General features: G+C 43.3%; 1 protein-coding gene across 2 annotated transcripts in view; it reads right to left on the reverse strand.

Moving 5' to 3' along the window:
• The window catches only part of MMAA (metabolism of cobalamin associated A), a 28,845-nt gene extending 14,605 nt beyond the window's left edge, over nucleotides 1-14,240 (reverse strand). The window contains exon 1 of one of the 2 annotated variants that reach the window (XM_061384078.1): nucleotides 14,150-14,240. The gene's annotated coding sequence lies outside the window, so the exon portion shown is untranslated. Of the gene's footprint in view, nucleotides 1-13,954; nucleotides 14,129-14,149 lie in introns of those variants that run through there. The other variant, XM_061384077.1, reaches the window with a different exon arrangement.
• Between the last annotated feature and the right edge of the window lie 3,216 nt (nucleotides 14,241-17,456).

Below are 17,456 nucleotides of genomic sequence, written 5' to 3' on the forward strand. Positions count from 1 at the left end.
ACCACATTAAACACACTTCTCATGCACACCACTATCACTACCACCAAACTGGACACACACAGGTGAGGCGATCTTCTGAGCAGTACTACGGTCCATGTCCCGCGCCAGGTTACAAGAACAACAGTGAAAAAAAAAAAAAAAGATAATGTTTTTGATGGTGGTGACAATGATATTTTATTATGTTCCAGTCACCGTACTATAAACTTCTATATTAGCACCCAAAGGCTGCTGTAACAAATTACCATAAACTCTGTGGATTAAAACCACAGAAACCTATCTCATGGTTCTGGAGGTGGGAAGTCAGAGACCAAAATGTTAGAAGGACGTCGCTCCCTCTGAAGGCTCTAGATGGAGACTGTTCCCTGCTCCTCCCAGCTTCCTGGGGCATCAGGGGCTCCTCAGCTCATAGTTAAAAGACTCCAATATCTGCCTCCTTCTTCACATGGCCTACTTTTTGTGTCTCTCTTCTGTGTGGGTATTTATCACTGAATTGGGCCCATTCAGATAATCCAAGATGGTCTCATCCCAAGGTCTTTAACTTAATTATATCTGCAAAGATCCTTTTTCCAAAGAGAATCACATTCTCCAGTTCCAGAGATAAGGACGTGGACAAATCATTTTAGAGACCACCATTCACTCCACTACACCTCCTTTGCTGGACTGCCTCATTATCTTACCCTAAATGGTCTAAACCCAGCACTTTAACAGCTCATAGTACTACAAACACTGTGTTTGGAGAAAGAACGCACTGTGAGAACAGACAGGTCATGGAAAAGAACTTTCCTGGGGCAGGACAAGGTTCAAAGTCACCGAGGAGTCAATGCCGGGGCTGGGTCTGAAAGGTTAAATAAAGCCGCAGAAAGAAGAGGCAGGCCTTCCAGGCTGAGGACATACTTGTACAGAGGCTGAGCTTGGTCTCTACCACATCAGAGAAGACTGAGGAACTCAAAGAAGCAGTCACTGGGCATATATATTGGGTTGGCCAAAAAGTTTGTTTGGGTTTTCCAAGCTGTTACAGGAAGACATGAATGACCTTCTTGGCCAACCCAATATATTGGAACTAGTGCTGCCCAGGCTGCAGGAGGGCAGAGAGGAGCTACTCCACGTTCAAGGTCAGGAGGGGCGACCTCGTCCAAGGTAATGAGCAGTGGCTGCGCTTTGCTGGAGCAGCCGTGAAGAGATACCCCACGTCCAAGGTAAGAGAAACCCAACTGAGACAGTAGGTGTTGCGAGAGGACATCAGAGGCCAGACACACTGAAACCATAATCACAGAAAACTAGTCAATCTAATCATACGGACCACAGCCTTGTCTAACTCAATGAAACTAAGCCAAGCCCTGTGGGGCCACCCAAGACGGGTGGGTCATGATAGAGAGGTCTGACAGAATGTGGTCCACTGGAGAAGGGAATGGCAAACCACTTCAGTATTCTTGCCTTGAGAACCCCATGAACAGTGTGAAAAGGCAAAATGATAGGATACTGAAAGAGGAACTCCCCAAGTCGGTAGGTGCCCAATATGCTACTGGAGATCAGTGGAGAAATAACTCCAGAAAGAATGAAGGGATGGAGCCAAAGCAAAAACAATGCCCAGTTGTGGATGTGACTGGTGATAGAAGCAAGGTCTGATGCTGTAAAGAGCAATATTGCATAGGAACCTGGAATGTCAGGTCCACGAATCAAGGCAAATTGGAAATGGTCAAACAAGAGATGGCAAGAGTGAATGTCGACATTCTAGGAATCAGCGAACTAAAACGGACTGATATGGGTGAATTTAACTCAGATGACCATTATATCTACTACTGTGGGCAGGAATCCCTTAGAAGAAATGGGAGTAGCCATCATGGTCAACAGAAGAGTCCGAAATGCAGTACTTGGGTGCAATCTCAAAAATGACAGAATGATCTCTGTTCATTTCCAAGGTAAACCATTCAATATCACGGCGATTCAAGCCTATGCCCCAACCAGTAACGCTGAAGAAGCTGAAGTTGAACAGTTCTATGAAGACCTACAAGACCTTTTAGAACTAACACCCAAAAAAGATGTCCTTTTCATTATAGGGGACTCGAATGCAAAAGTAGGAAGTCAAGAAACACCTGGGGTAACAGGCAAATTTGGCCTTGGAATATGGAATGAAGCAGGGCAAAGGTTAATAGAGTTTTGCCAAAAGAATACAAACACCCTCTTCCAACAACACAAGAGAAGACTCTACACATGGACATCACCAGATGGTCAACACCGAAATCAGACTGATTATATTCTTTGTAGCCAAAGATGGAGAAGCTCTATTACAGTCAGCAAAAACAAAACCGGGAGCTGACTGTGGTTCAGATCATGAACTCCTTATTGCCAAATTCAGATTTAAATTGAAGAAAGTAGGGAAAACCAATAGATCATTCAGGTATGACTTAAATCAAATCCCTTATGATTATACAGTGGAAATGAGAAATAGATTTAAGGGACTAGATCTGATAGACAGAGTGCCTGATGAACTATGGACGGAGGTTCGTGACATTGTACAGGAGACAGGGATCAAGACCATCCCCGTGGAAAAGAAATGCAAAAAAGCAAAATGGCTGTCTGAGGAGGCCTTACAAATAGCTGTGAAAAGAACAGAAGGAAAGATATAAGCATCTTATTGCAGACTTCCAAAGAATAGCAAGGAGAGATAAGAAAGCCTTCCTCAGGGATCAATGCAAAGAAATAGAGGAAAAAAACAGAATGGGAAAGACTAGAGATCTCTTCAAGAAAATTAGAGATACCAAGGGAACATTTCATGCAAAGATGGGCTCGATAAAGGACAGAAATGGTATGGACCTAACAGAAGCAGAAGATATTAAGAAGTGGTGGCAAGAATACACAGAAGAACTGTACAAAAAAGATCTTCATGACCCAGATAATCACGATGGTGTGATCACTCACCTAGAGCCAGACATCCTGGAATGTGAAGTCAAGTGGGCCTTAGAAAGCATCACTACAAACAAAGCTAGTGGAGGTGATGGAATTCCAGTTGAGCTATTTCAAATCCTGAAAGATGATGCTGTGAAAGTGCTGCACTCAATATGCCAACAAATTTGGAAAACTCAGCAGTGGCCACAGGACTGGAAAAGGTCAGTTTTCATTCCAATCCCAAAGAAAGGCAATGCCACGAATGCTCAAACCACTGCACAATTGCACTCATCTCGCATGTTAATCAAGTAATGCTCAAAATTCTCCAAGCCAGGCTTCAGCAATACGTGAACCGTGAACTTCCTGATGTTCAAGCTGGTTTTAGAAAAGGCAAAGGAACCAGAGATCAAATTGCCAACATCCGCTGGATCACGGAAAAAGCAAGAGAGTTCCAGAAAAACATCTAGCTCTGCTTCACTGACTATGCAATAGTGGACCACAATAAACTGTGGAAAATTCTTCAAGAGATGGGAATACCAGACCACCTGACCTGCCTCTTGAGAAATCTGCATGCAGGTCAGGAAGCAACAGTTAGAACTGGACATGGAACAGACTGGTTCCAAATAGGAAAAGCAGTACGTCAAGGCTGTATATTGTCACCCTGCTTATTTAACTTATATGCAGAGTACATCATGAGAAATGCTGGGCTGGAAGAAGCACAAGCTGGAATCAAGATTGCTGGGAGAAATATCAATAACCTCAGATATGCAGATGACACCACCCTTAAGGTAGAAAGTGAAGAGGAACTCAAAAGCCTCTTGATGAAAGTGAAAGAGGAGAGTGAAAAAGCTGGCTTAAAGTTCAACATTCAGAAAACTAAGATCATGGCATCTGGTCCCATCACTTAATGGCAAATAGATGGGGAAACGATGCAAACAGTGACAGACTTTATTTCTGGGGGCTCCAAAATCACTGCAGATGGTGACTGCAGCCATGAAATTAAAAGATGTTTGCTCCTTGGAAGAAAAGATATGACCAAACTAGACAACATATTAAAAAGCAGAGACATTACTTTGCCAACAAAGGTCTGTCTAGTCAAAGCTTTGGTTTTTCCAGTGGTCATGTACGGATGTGAGAGTTGGACTATAAAGACAGCTGAGATCCGAAGGATTGATGCTTCTGAACTGTGGTGTTGGAGAAGACTCTTGAGAGTCCCTTGGACTGCAAGGAGATCCACCCAGTCCATCCTAAAGGAAATCAGTCCTGAATACTCATTGGAAGGACTGATGTTGAAGCTGAAACTCCAATCCTTGGCCACCTGATGTGAAGAACTGATTCATTTGAGAAAACCCTGATGCTGGGAAAGACTGAAAGTGAGAAAAGAAGGGGACAATAGAGAAGGAGATGGTTGGATGGCCTCACCAACTCAATGGACATGAATTTGGGTAAACGCCGGGAGTTGGCGATGGACAGGGAGGCTTGGCGTGCTGCACTCCATGGGGTTGCAGAGTGGGACATGACTGAGCGACTGAACTGAACTTCCATGTTAGGATCCTCAAAGTTTGCCATGGAGTCTGACACACTGCAATTATTCTAAAGAATGCTAATCTGATCTTATTTCATTTCCCACTTGCCTGTCACTCAAGAGTGTATGAACCATTTCGAATACTTTATTTCACTTTACTCTCCCAGACAATTCCATGAAGACAACTGGATAGTTATTCTCATTTAATAACAGAAACTAAGAGTGAGTTCGGAGAAGGCGATGGCACCCCACTCCAGAAATCTTGCCTGGAAAAAATCCCATGAATGGAGGAGCCTGGTGGGCTGCAGTCCATGGGGTCGCTAAGAGTCAGACACAACTGAGTGACTTCACTTTCCCTTTTCACTTTCATGCACTGGAGAAGGAAATGGCAGCCCACTCCAGTGTTCTTGCCTGGAGAATCCCAGGGATGGGGGAGCCTAGTGGGCTGCCATCTATGGGGTCACACAGAGTCGGACACGACTGAAGCGACTTAGCAGCAGCAGCAGCAGCAGCAAGAGTGAGTTAGCTGACTACAGTCATAGCCAGTGGACTCAAACCCAGGTTTTTGACTCTCTGTGGCATTTATTTCTCCATAAATTGTTTTAGAATAAAGGAGCTCCTTTGGGAAATAGGTATTAGTAACTCTGTGCCTCCCAAAGTGGTAAGAAGCGTTTTCAGTGTACAGTGATGGGGTAGCATTAGGAGGAGCCAAAGAACAAGCTACATTTAAAATATTTAATTAACTTAATTAAAAAATTTTTTTACATTAATTCTTTAATTAATTCTTACCATGACAATCTCTTACCCAACAGACCTATGCTCTCAAAAAGAGCAAAGTAATATAAAGAGAAAGAGAGAAACAAGATCTTAAAGCATGCATTCAATACCTGATCACCTACTACATGTCATGCAGTGGTTTAGCACTGGGGTTGCAACACTGATCTAACGGGACAATAGCTCTTGCCCCCATGAAGCTAACATCCACGTAAGGGAAACAGACAACAGGCTAGGAATAAGGTCAGTGTGGCCGGAGGTGAATGAGCAAGAAAGAAAGTGTAAGGGAGATGACTGGAAGGAATTCAACTTTGAGTGAAAGGGAAGTCAAGGGAGAGAGGAGAACCCAATCTGACTTCCCTTCAGATCAAAGGGATCTGATGCAGATGCAAGAACAGAAAGGATAAGAGCAGCTAAGAAACTACTGCAAAAATGCAGCTGAGATAACAGAGACTGCGACCAGGTGGGCTGGAGTTAGATGCTGGATGAATTCTGGAGGAGTTGGTAATACATGAGACGTGGATGGGAGAGAAAGAGAACCCTTAAGGATGAGGCACAGGTTTTATCTTGCGCCAACATCCATTGATCATAGAAAGAGCAAGGGGATTCCAGAAAAACGTCTACTTCTGCTTCACTGAGTAAGCTAAAGCCTCTGACTGTGAGGATCACAAAAAACTGTGGAAAATTCTTAAAGAGACGGGATTACCAGACCATCTTAACTGCCTCCTGAGAAACCTGTATGCAGGTCAAGAAGCAACAGTTAGAACCGGACATGGAACAATGGACTGGTTCAAAATTGGGAAAGGAGTACATCAAGGCTGTATATTGTCACCCTGCTTATTTAACTTCTATGCAGAGCGGTGGTGGTGGTGGTGGTGGTTTAATAGCTAAGTCGTGTCCGACTCTTGTGACCTCAGGGACTGTAGCCTGCCAGGCTCCTCTATCCATGGGACTCTCCAGGCAAGAATACTGGAATGGGTTGCCATTTCCTTCTCCAGGGGATCTTTCCAACCTAGTAATGGAACCCAGGTCTCCTGCACTTCAGGCAGATTCTTTACCAACTGAGCCCCCTCTATGCAGAGTACATCATGCTAAATGCTGGACTGGATAAATCAAAACTGGAATCAAGATTGTTGGGAGAAGTATAAACAACCTTAGAAATACAGATAACAACACTCTAATGGCAGAAAGTGAAGAGGAACTAAAGAGCCTCTTGATGAAGGTGAGAGAGGAGAGTGAAAAAGCTGGCTTAAAACTCAACATTCAAAAAACTAAGATCATGGCATCTGGTCCCATCACTTTATAGCAAATAGATGGGGAAACAATGCAAACAATGCCAGATTTAATTTTCTTGGGCTCCAAAATCACTGTGGATGGTGACTGCAGCCATGAAATTAAAAGACACTTGCTCCTTGGAAGAAAAGCTAGACAAACCTAGACAGAGTATTAAAAAGCAGAGACATCACTTTGCCAACAAAGGTCCATCTAATCAAAGCTATGGTTTTTCCAGTAGTCATGTATGGATGTGAGAGTTGGACCATTAAAGGGGCTGAGCACCGAAGAATTAATGATTTTGAACTGTGATGCTGGAAAAGACTCTTGAGAGTCTCTTGGACTGCAAGGAGATCAAACCAGTCAATTCTAAAGGAAATCAACCCTGAAGGACTGGTGTGAAGCTGAAGCTCCAACTCTTGGCCACCTGATGCCAAGATTCGACTCACTGTGACTCTGATGCTGGGAAAGATTGAAGGCAGGAGGAGAAGGGGGCACCAGAGGATGACATGGTTGGATGGCATCACTGACTCAATGGACATGAGTTTGAGCAAACGCCAGGAGCCAGTGAAGGACAGGGAAACCTGATGTTCCCAGGGTGGCAAAGAGTCGGACACAACTTGTGACTGAACAACAACAATAAATATCAATAGAATATAGATTTTGCTCTAACATTTAGAATAGTGATTTCTTACAACAATTTATTTGTAGTTTTTCTCAGAAAATCCATACCAGCTATCTGACAAGCTTATGGCTTATATCGTAGGATTTATAACAATTTGGGATTGTAAAGTTCCCTGCCCTTTCGTGCCAACAGAAATCTGAAAAGGTCTTTAAATGAAAAGAAAGAGCCAGGAAGAGGATAACATTTTAGGTCATTCATTCTTTGCCAAAACTAGAAAGCTATCCACATGTATATAATTCCAGAATTTTATACTTTCAAATCTCTTTCTGAGGGCTGATTTTCTTGGTGCTTCCAAACCCTCTGGACCTTCTGAAAGGCAGAGCAGCAGCTGCTACCTTTTACTGAATGTTGACGATGTGTGAGCTATTGAGCAGGCATTCCCTCAGCTAAGCCTGAGAACAGCAGATGAGAGTCCATTTCACAGGTGAGGCTAGTAAGGCGAGGCTGACCGACCAATGCCTAACAACCAGTGGCAGAATCTGGGGAAACTACAGATTTCATTGAGCCAGATAACCTCAGATATGCAGATGACACCACCCTTATGGCAGAAAGTGAAGAGGAACTAAAAAGCCTCTTGATGAAAGTGAAAGTGGAGAGTGAAAAAGTTGGCTTAAAGCTCAACATTCAGAAAACAAAGATCATGGCATCCGGTCCCATCACTTCAGGGGAAATAGATGGGGAAACAGTGGAAACAGCGTCAGACTTTATTTTTTTGAGCTCCAAAATCACTGCAGATGGTGACTGCAGCCATGAAATTAAGACACTTACTCCTTGGAAGTAAAGTTATGACCAACCTAGATAGCATATTCAAAAGCAGAGACATTATTTGCCAACAAAGGTTCGTCTAGTCAAGGCTATGGTTTTTCCTGTGGTCACGTATGGATGTGAGAGTTGGACTGTGAAGAAGGCTGAGTGCCAAAGTATTGATGCTTTTGAGCTGTGGTGTTGGAGAAGACTCTTGAGAGTCCCTTGGACTGCAAGGAGATCCAACCAGTCCATTCTGAAGGACATCAGCCCTGGGATTTCTTTGGAAGGAATGATGCTAAAGCTGAAACTCCAGTACTTCGGCCACCTCATGCGAAGAGTTGACTCATTGGAAAAGACTCTGATGCTGAGAGGGATTGGGGGCAGGAGGAGAAGGGGACGACAGAGGATGAGATGGCTGGATGGCATCACTGACTCGATGGATGTGAGTCTGGGTGAATTCCGGGAGTTGGTGATGGACAGGGAGGCCAGGCATGCTGTGATTCATGGGGTTGCAAAGAGTCGGACACGACTGAGTGACTGAACTGAACTGATACAGTATCAACTCTAGATTCTTGTATAAAAAGAGGAGTGGTGTCATGTCGCATTAAGGGAACACCAAATAATATCTGGTTATGGCACAGGCTGTTTATCTTCATGTTGTTCCTTTCTCTCTTTCTCTTTGGCTTAGGCCAAAAGGAAAACTTAATTTACATTTTCTGTACAAACCTTATCAGTAGGAGATCCTAATAATATATTAGGCGAAAGAACAGACCAAATTTCTAAAATTTTTAATGTTTTCTTGTTCTACACAGAATAATTCCACTTGACAACTAAATGTAAAATATACTTAAACCCATTAATTTCACAAAACCAACTGGATTTTAAAGAAGTCCGTAAACTTTTTAAAAGCCAATACAGAGGATTTCCCTCAATATTGATGCAGTGGTTAAGAATCCGCCTGCCAATACAAGGCACATGGGTTCAGTGATCCCTAGTCCGAAAGATTCCACATGCCTTGGAACAAATAAAGCCTGTGTGCCATTACTACCAAAGCCTGCAAGCCATAGAGCCTGTGCTCTGCAAGGAGGAGCCACCGCGATGAGAAGCCTGTGCAGCACAATGAAGGGTAGCCCCCATTCACTGCAACTAGAAAAAGCCCGCACGCGGCAGGGAAGATGAAGTGTAGTCAAAAGTAATAATACAGAAATAAATCACAATAACGGCTCTTGCTCACAGTTTATAAAAAGCGCCAATACGACTCCGCCTTCCATGAGCACCTTTCTGCCTGGATGTACATGTCACAGACAGAACAGACTAAGTCTACTACAGTGGCAAAATCATGCAGGCCCAAGTGGCTCAGCGGTAGAGAACCTGCCTGCCAATGCAGGAGACCTGGGTTCAATCCTGGTCCGGGAAGATCCACTGAAAAGGAAATGGCAACCCACTCCAGTATTCTTGCCTGGGAAATCCCACGGACAGAGGAGCCTGGCGGCTACAGTCCACGGGGTTGCAGAACAGTCCGACACAACTTAGCAACAACAGGGAGAAGGACTTCCCACCTGCTCATGGATCTAAGCACCTTTTCTTGCTTTCTTAGGGAAAGAAATCAAAGAAGCAGGCCAATAATCAAACTGTTTCAATGAATTTTCACAATTCCTAAGAGTATGGTTTCATCCTACAACTTTACACTGAGCACCAGGAAAATAAAAAGAAATTTTGTAGCACTTACAACACTCAGTAAGATACCTCAAAGCACCACTCTTCCTAATAAACCAGAAAGTCTACTTATTAATATATAATGAAAGCACCAAGTAGGCAAAAATACTGAAAGAGGTTGGGTAAGTACATCCCCTCTCCTGTAAGAGGGTTCATATGGACAGCAGGTGCGTGGTTTCACACTTATTTTCCTCTAAATATCTTTTACATCCATTCCATTCTCTTACCATCACGCCCAGATTTCTCTACTATAATGGCTTTCAAACTCTGACAGAAGTTCATAGAAAGAAATACACTTACACCAGTCAATACACAGACATATACCTGAAACGAGCTTCACAGAACATTTTTTATCCCTATTGCATGTGCTATATGCTAATACTTTTCAAGTTTTTCTTAAAATGAAGATCATAATCTACCAATGGGCACAACCTATTATAGCCATTGCTATGGCCAGTATTTTTAACAAACTTGTCTTTATGGAAATTTAAAAAAATTGTGCATCAAAAGACAATGTCAACAGAGTAAAAAGCAACCCACAGGATGGGAGAAAATACTTGCAAATCATATACCTGACACGAGATTAATATCCAGAATATATAAAGAACTTCTGAAACTCAGCAACAGAAACAACCCAAATCAAAAATGTGCCAAGGGCTTGAACAGACAGTTCTCCAGGAAGATACACAAATGATTAATATGCACATGAAAAGATATTCACCATAATCAATCATAAAGACAATGCAATTTAAAACTACAATGAGATACCACCCCACACCCATTAGAATGACTGCTAACTATGGCCATTATTAATTCATCTTCCATACTACCACTTATCCTCATAAAATGTAAAACTGACTATATCACTCTACTTAAAATACTTTAAAATGCTTAAAATACTTTAAAAGTTCCTTGTGTATTATTTGTTAAATTTTTTCTCCCCTGTGATTTAGCCATTCATTCATTGAGCAACTATTTACTAAGAGTCTACGGAGCTCTGTTATATCCTAGGAGCTCTGTTAAGGCCTTAGCATTCATTGGTATACGGATCCAACATGGCTCCTAACATGACGTTTATAATCCAGCCAGGACAGTCATTAAATAAGTTTCATATTCTTTATGAGTGCTCTTATCCACCTTTCCAAGTGAATTCATCCCCCTCCTCCACTCTTATCATATTGCTATAACTATCCTGATCTGCACGAAGGTCCCAGAAAGACTCAGTCTTTTATACATCGTGGCCATTGTCCTTGATGTCCCTTCTACTTGGAATGTCTTAATCACCTCACAAATTCCTCCTCAGCCTTCAAGATCAACTTAAAAGGGTCTCCTCTAAAAACATTTCTGTGGCCTCCTTTCTACACTCCTTCAGTCACCATTTCTAACTCTTGAAATCAGCATTACAATGCTGATCACATCATTTTGTGACCATTTTTTAAATAGTGTCAGTCTTCCTAGACTCAGTTATCACTGGATCCACAACATAGTTTATCAGTCACAGAATACATGAATGAATGTATGCTATAATTTTGTATGTATAACTCCATTATGTTGATTACTTAGTTGACTGATGTTTGAAAACTTAAATTTTTCTAGATTTCACTGTATAAATATATTTTTAGGACTTCCTTCTTAAAGTCTGATTTCAATATATGGATGTTTTCCTTCATTAAAAATGTGTTCGGCAGCAGCCACTCTGACTTGGAATATTTGTCTTGAAATTGATCCAATGAATATGCTTAATTTCAATAACTACTCTGGCAAGAAACAGCAGAGAGGATTTCCAAAATCAATACATTAGGTCAGTGTCTGCAGCACAACAGTTCATACAGGCAAAGTGGTGTTACACCACATGTTTCCATTTCTCCAAGCCAGTTACTTTTAATGTGAAGCTAGGCTGTCAGATGCCATCCATCTGTTTACCATCTCCCACCACCCCCATGCAGGAGACCCAGGTTCGATCCCTGGGTTGAGAAGATCCCCTGGAGAAAGAAATGGCAACGCACTCCAGTATTCTTGCCTCGAGAATTCCATGGACAGAGGAGCCTGGAGGGCTCAGTTCGTGGTGTCGCAAGTTGGACCCGACTTAGCGACTAAATCACCACTACCACCCCCAGTGGAGGCTTTACTTTCTCCTTTTCAAATAATTTTCAGAAAATCTGGATAGAACAGAATGGCTTTTTAAATATGCAACTTTTAACTAGGTCATTGTTATAAAAGAGTAATACAGAACATGTGCTGAACTCACACAGGGAATATTCTAAAGTTCTCTGTCCACTTTACCTTTTATATTACTCTTCCAGTTAGGACTGATTTCCCAACTTCTACTTTAAGGAATCAATCTCCTGGCTAAGTCTCGATTTTTCTAAATTCTATCACCAGCCAATGTTTTGATTCATTTCCACTGCTATTACCCTAGCTCAAATCTGAACTGGTCTTAAGGGGCTCTGAGACTAGCTATAGTACCTGGGCAATCTCTACTACTCTCCATATGAAAATATTAAGACTTACACACCAGAGTCAGACTATGAAATGAAACTGTGTACATGAGAGGGCCTGGCACCAACAGGTGTTAACCAACTGTAAGGAACCTTCTTTCCTTCTCTTTCCTCCCTTCCCCATCCTCCATCTTGGAAGATGCAGCAAGACTTATACTGAACCATGAATGTGATCTCCTTGCTAATCCACCTCAAATTCCTCCAATAGTTTCCCCCATGCTAGGACAGTAGTTCTCAGTGTGGTCCCCAGACCAACAGCAACTCCAGCAACTGAGAATGGACAAGAGGGAAATTCTCAAGCCCCACCCCAGAACTTCTGAAGCAAGAACTCTGGAGGTGGGGGCCATGCCTGCCACTCTCTCACAAACCTGCCAGGTGATTATGATGTAACTTCAAATTTGAGAACCAGCGCCTGAGGATAAAGTCTAGTCTAGTACTGAAGGGTTTCCCAAACCAGTTTTCCTCCATTTACCGTACCTGCCTTCTCAGACTTCTCCTAAGGAGAGTTTACTTACGATCTTCCAAACCTGCTATTCACCTTCCAACTGAGATTTTACTCACTGGTTACATTCTCTTTTCTTTCTTTAAATATTTATTTACTTAGCTGCTTCACATTTATTCTTGCAGCATGCAGAATCTTTAGTTCTGAGATCTTAGTTCCCCCACCAAGGGATTGAACCCGGGGACCCCTACATTGGGAATGCAGAGTCCTAGCCACTAGACCAACAGGGAAGTCGTCATTGGTTACCTTCTTCTCCTCCATGACACCTCTCCGTTTCAACCCAGCTTAAATCCCACTGTTTTCTTAAATCCCTTCCTGACACAGTTTGCAGGAACTTTTTCCTCTCTTAATTCCAATTATTTCTGAGCACTCAGGTGATAATCTGCAGATGTCACAAACTGGCTGTTCCTGGCCATTAGAGGGTATGTGAGTGCATAAAAGATTGGTTGCCAATTAACAATAAAAATCAAGAAATATTACAAAGATAGAGATTTTTGGCCTGTGATGGGGAAAGTCAGATCTGTGCATGAGGGACCCACATTCCCACATGGCAACAATCAGTGGAGGGGCACATGTTTCCAGCACTCACCAGCTCTTTCCATGCCAAATATAGGTTTTTAGACGTCTTCAAATATCTCAAACCGTAACTTACATTTCTTTTGCAAGTTTTTTTTTTTTTTTTTGGCTCTCCTAATAGAACACAGCCCTTAAAGGAACTGAACTGTCCTGGTTTTCATTACCTTGAGCACAAAACGATATGGGTTTTCACTACACAAAAGAACATTCTGGACATTATAGACCTCCCAAACAAGTAGAAATGTACACAGGCTTTTGGGAAACTCCTGATTTTCTACCAAGTAGTGTTTGTTTTCCAAAGTATATTAGGGCACAACTCTCAAGGTAATTAAAAAATTTCATGCCATTTTGGCTTAGACTGTCTTTCATAATAACAATTTGTATTTATCTTTCATAATGATAAACACAAATTACTTGAACACAGTACGTCTGCTGGAAGAGACCTAGGCTACGCCCGGCACAGTATTTCACCGAAACTTGATGCTGTCTGCGACTTCCTGCGACTTCCCGTCTAAGCCCTATTTTTATTTACTGATTTTTATTCCGTTAAAGACGAGGTTTAACCTCCCGCTTGGGTAGTTGCTACACTGAACTACAGTGCCTTTTTACAGGCCACCGTCTAGTTAACCATTTACCAGCGGCAAACTACGAGCCACCTTATGAAAACTGTCTTACTGCGGCACAAGGGTAAAATCACAAGCTTGTCCAAAATAATGAAAAATGTAACACGCTGTTCACAGAGAATCTCCTTTTTCAGGAGAAAACCAACCAACCTTCCCTGTGAATCCATTTTGCCGACGCTTACTCGTTCCACGTTTCCCGCACCCCCATCATCATAGAACTCAATCACAGTCCCTTCCCCGAATTCCCCAGGGGGCGCCCCAGACGCAGAGCTGAGCCCCCGGCGGCCTGAGGCACGAGCCTGGCCCCAATCCGGACGCGGCGCGCAACCCCCGCCCCGTACTCACCCGCCCGCAGCCGTAAAAGTGCAGCGCCCTCCTGCCCCGCCCCTTCCGGCGAGCCGCTTCGTCCCGCCCCCGCGCTCTCCCGCGCGCAGGCGCAGCGCCCATTGCCGGGTGTTGGGGCCCCGGGGAGCGACCCGGGGCTGGGCGGTGGCGTGGGGCGTGGCCTGGGCCCCGGCGGGCGTGGCCGCGGGATTCCGATGTGTGACGGCGGTCCAGGGAGCCTGAAGGCCTGGCGGCGTTCTCGAGGGTGGGGAGGTCTGCGGGGCGACGCCCGGGGCGCCGGACATCTGTCTGAGAAGTTCAGCAGAGAAGGGCGGTTGACGGTCTTTAGGGATAGCTTTTGCCCTCCTGTCGGTTCACAACAGCTCCAAAGGCGGAGAGTAAAATCCTTCCTCTCCTGGCCTCGGCGCTTCGCGAAGCCGGGGAGATGGAGCTCGAGTCCGGTCCGGGTCCGCGCAGCCAGCGGCGGTCCCAGCCGCAACCTTTTCCTAACGCTTCCTGGAAGCTTAAAAGTATATGGGTGTACATATGTTCCCCTACATATATATACCTATGGCTGATTCATATTGATGTATGTCAGAGGCCAAGACAATATTGTAAAGCAATTATCCTCTAATTAAAAAAATAACTATATGGGTGGAGGGTGAGACATGGGTCGTTTGATAATCTGGTGAAATTAAGGGAACTAAAGCTCGGCAAACAATTTCCAACCTGTGGGAGTGAATGCTCAGTGTTCAGTTGAAATACAACTCGAGTTTCTAAAGCATGGCGTGGTTTGTAACAGCTGAAGGGCTCGCAGTGTTTCCTCTTAAAAGTTACCCACTTGTACTGATTACTCTTTCCTAATTTGTACCAAAACCAAGGACCCACGCTCACCGCCGCCAGAAAGTCACCCGAAGAGGGAAGGCTCTCGCCTGAAGTGGGGGTGAAAACGAACATGCTTACTATTTGCGACCTCACTGGGAGTCAGAATAGTAACTAAGTTTTTTGGAAACCTGTTAGATCCGTTGTTGTTGTTGTTGTTATTGTTTAGTAGCTAAGTCGTAGTGGACTCTGGAACCCCATGGACTGTAGCCTGTCAGGCTCCTCTGTCCATGGGATGTCCCAGGCAAGAATACTGGAGTGGGCTGCCATTCCCTTCCCCAGGGGATCTTCGCTGCCCAGAGATTGAACTCCTGGTTTCTGCCTTCTGGTCTGGTTTCTCCCTTTGGTCTCTCCTTCTGGTTTCTGCCGTTGCCAGGTGGGTCTTTAGCACTGAGCTACCAGGAAGAGTGAGCTTCCCTTGTGGCTCAGCTGGTAAAGAATCCGCCCGCAGTGCAGAAGACCTGGGTTTGATCCCTAGGTTGGGAAGATCCTCTGGAGAAAGGAAAGGCTACCCACTCCAGTATTCTGGCCTGGAGAATTGCATGGGCTGTATAGTCCATGGGGTCCCAAAGAGTCGGATACGACTGAGTGGCTTTCACTTTTCACTTTCACGAGGAAGACTAGTAAAACCTGAGCTTGAGTTCTAGGACTTTTAGGAAATATTGGTATCTCCCATATGTTTGCTGTAATGTAGTAAAGACAATCATTAGGCAATAGCAGGGATCAAATTACAGTGAATAAAAATAGTTGTAAATAGGTTCCTAATTATAATATTACAATTAGTGTCTGGAGCCGAAATCCCAGGCCCCCGCATATGATTTGCATAATTGCATGCCTGTGGGAGGGATTAGACCTTCCTCTGTTATTTGTTGATTCTTACTGAATATGGAACAATAAAAAATGAATTAAGTCTTCCTTATCATCTTTATTATTCTTATTTAGACTAAAAGACAGCCACTTTTATCCCAGAGTAATTGTAGATCCAAGAAAAGTCAATTACAGAAACTAGAACTGAAGGCTGAGGGAGAGAGGCTGCTGGAAAGAACATGTAAGCAGACAAATCTGGTTTTAGATCTTAGCTCCTAAATAACATAATGATAGAATCTGGGAGAAGCTTCTTCCTTTAAGCCAGGAGCTGAGCATTAGAACAGTGTTTTGTGGTGGGTTTTGGAAAACTTTATGAAAGCTCAGTTTGCATATCCTAAGGAAATGGAGTTTGTAATTTAAAAATGATTTTTAATCCTTACCTGCTATGTCACTTCAAACTCTAAAACATTTTAGTGAATTTCACTTTTTTTCCCCCTTACCTAAGTGTTCCCTGAAGCATATTCCATGGAACATTAGTACTTTGCAAAAAGTTAATAATTGCTTCATGGAAAAAAAAAAACCTCTAGCATCGATACTGAGTAAAACACAAATTATTGGAAGTACGGTGGTGTAGCATTCTTGTCAGAGCATTTAGAATCTGTTCTAATGTTCTAACATTTAGAAACACAGCTTGAATCTGTGAAGAAACAGTTTAATTCAGAATGTGATTTGTTTGGACTTTTCAATAATGTCAGTATCATGGAAGATAAGCAAGACAGAGTACTTGTCTGCATTAGTGGGCAACTGTAATTTGGATAGGAGTATGGATTTTTTTAGTCACTAGCCCACCAAGCTCCTCTGTCCATGGAATTCTCCAGGCATGAATACTGGAGTGGGTAGCCATTACTTCCCCAGGGGACCTTCCGGACCCAGGGATCAAACTCTTGTCTCCCAAATTACAAGCCGATTGTTTACCATTTGAGCCACCAGGGAAGCCCTGAGAGAAAATATGGCATTATGTTAATTATTGTGGTTCTTTCAAATTTTCTATAGGTTTGAAATTTTTTTTTAACACTTAAAAAGTTGGGAAAAAGTATAGCTAGCACTTACCTTTTAAAAATGCACTGGTTATGTTTATAAGAAAATGCAAAATTCATTTATATACTGTGCTGTGCTTAGTTGCTCAGTCATTTCCGACTCTTTGCCACCCCATGGACTGTAGCCTGCAGGCTCCTTTGTCCATGGGGATTCTCCAGGCAAGAATACTGGAGTGGGTTGCCATGCCCTCCCTCCTCCAGGGAATCTTCCCAACCCAGAGATTGAACCCACATCTCCTGCACTGCAGGCGGAGCTTCTGAGCCACCAGGGAAGCCCAAGAATACTGGAGTGGGTAGTCCATCCCTTCTCCAGGGGATCTTCTTAACCCAGGAATTGAACCAGGGTCTCCTGCATTGCAGGTAGATTCTTTACCAGCTGAACTACCAGGGAAGCCCTCATTTGTATAGTAGTTTTCTTATAATCTGACCTTGTGAAAGGTGTACCATATTTAAGTATTATATATAGGAAGTCATTTGAGAAATAATCTCATTCTTCAAGGCATGATATTGCATCTGTACACTGAGGTCCATTAATTGCCAAC

Source organism: Bos javanicus, chromosome 17, assembly GCF_032452875.1.
Source record: "Bos javanicus breed banteng chromosome 17, ARS-OSU_banteng_1.0, whole genome shotgun sequence".
NCBI lineage: Eukaryota > Metazoa > Chordata > Mammalia > Artiodactyla > Bovidae > Bos > Bos javanicus.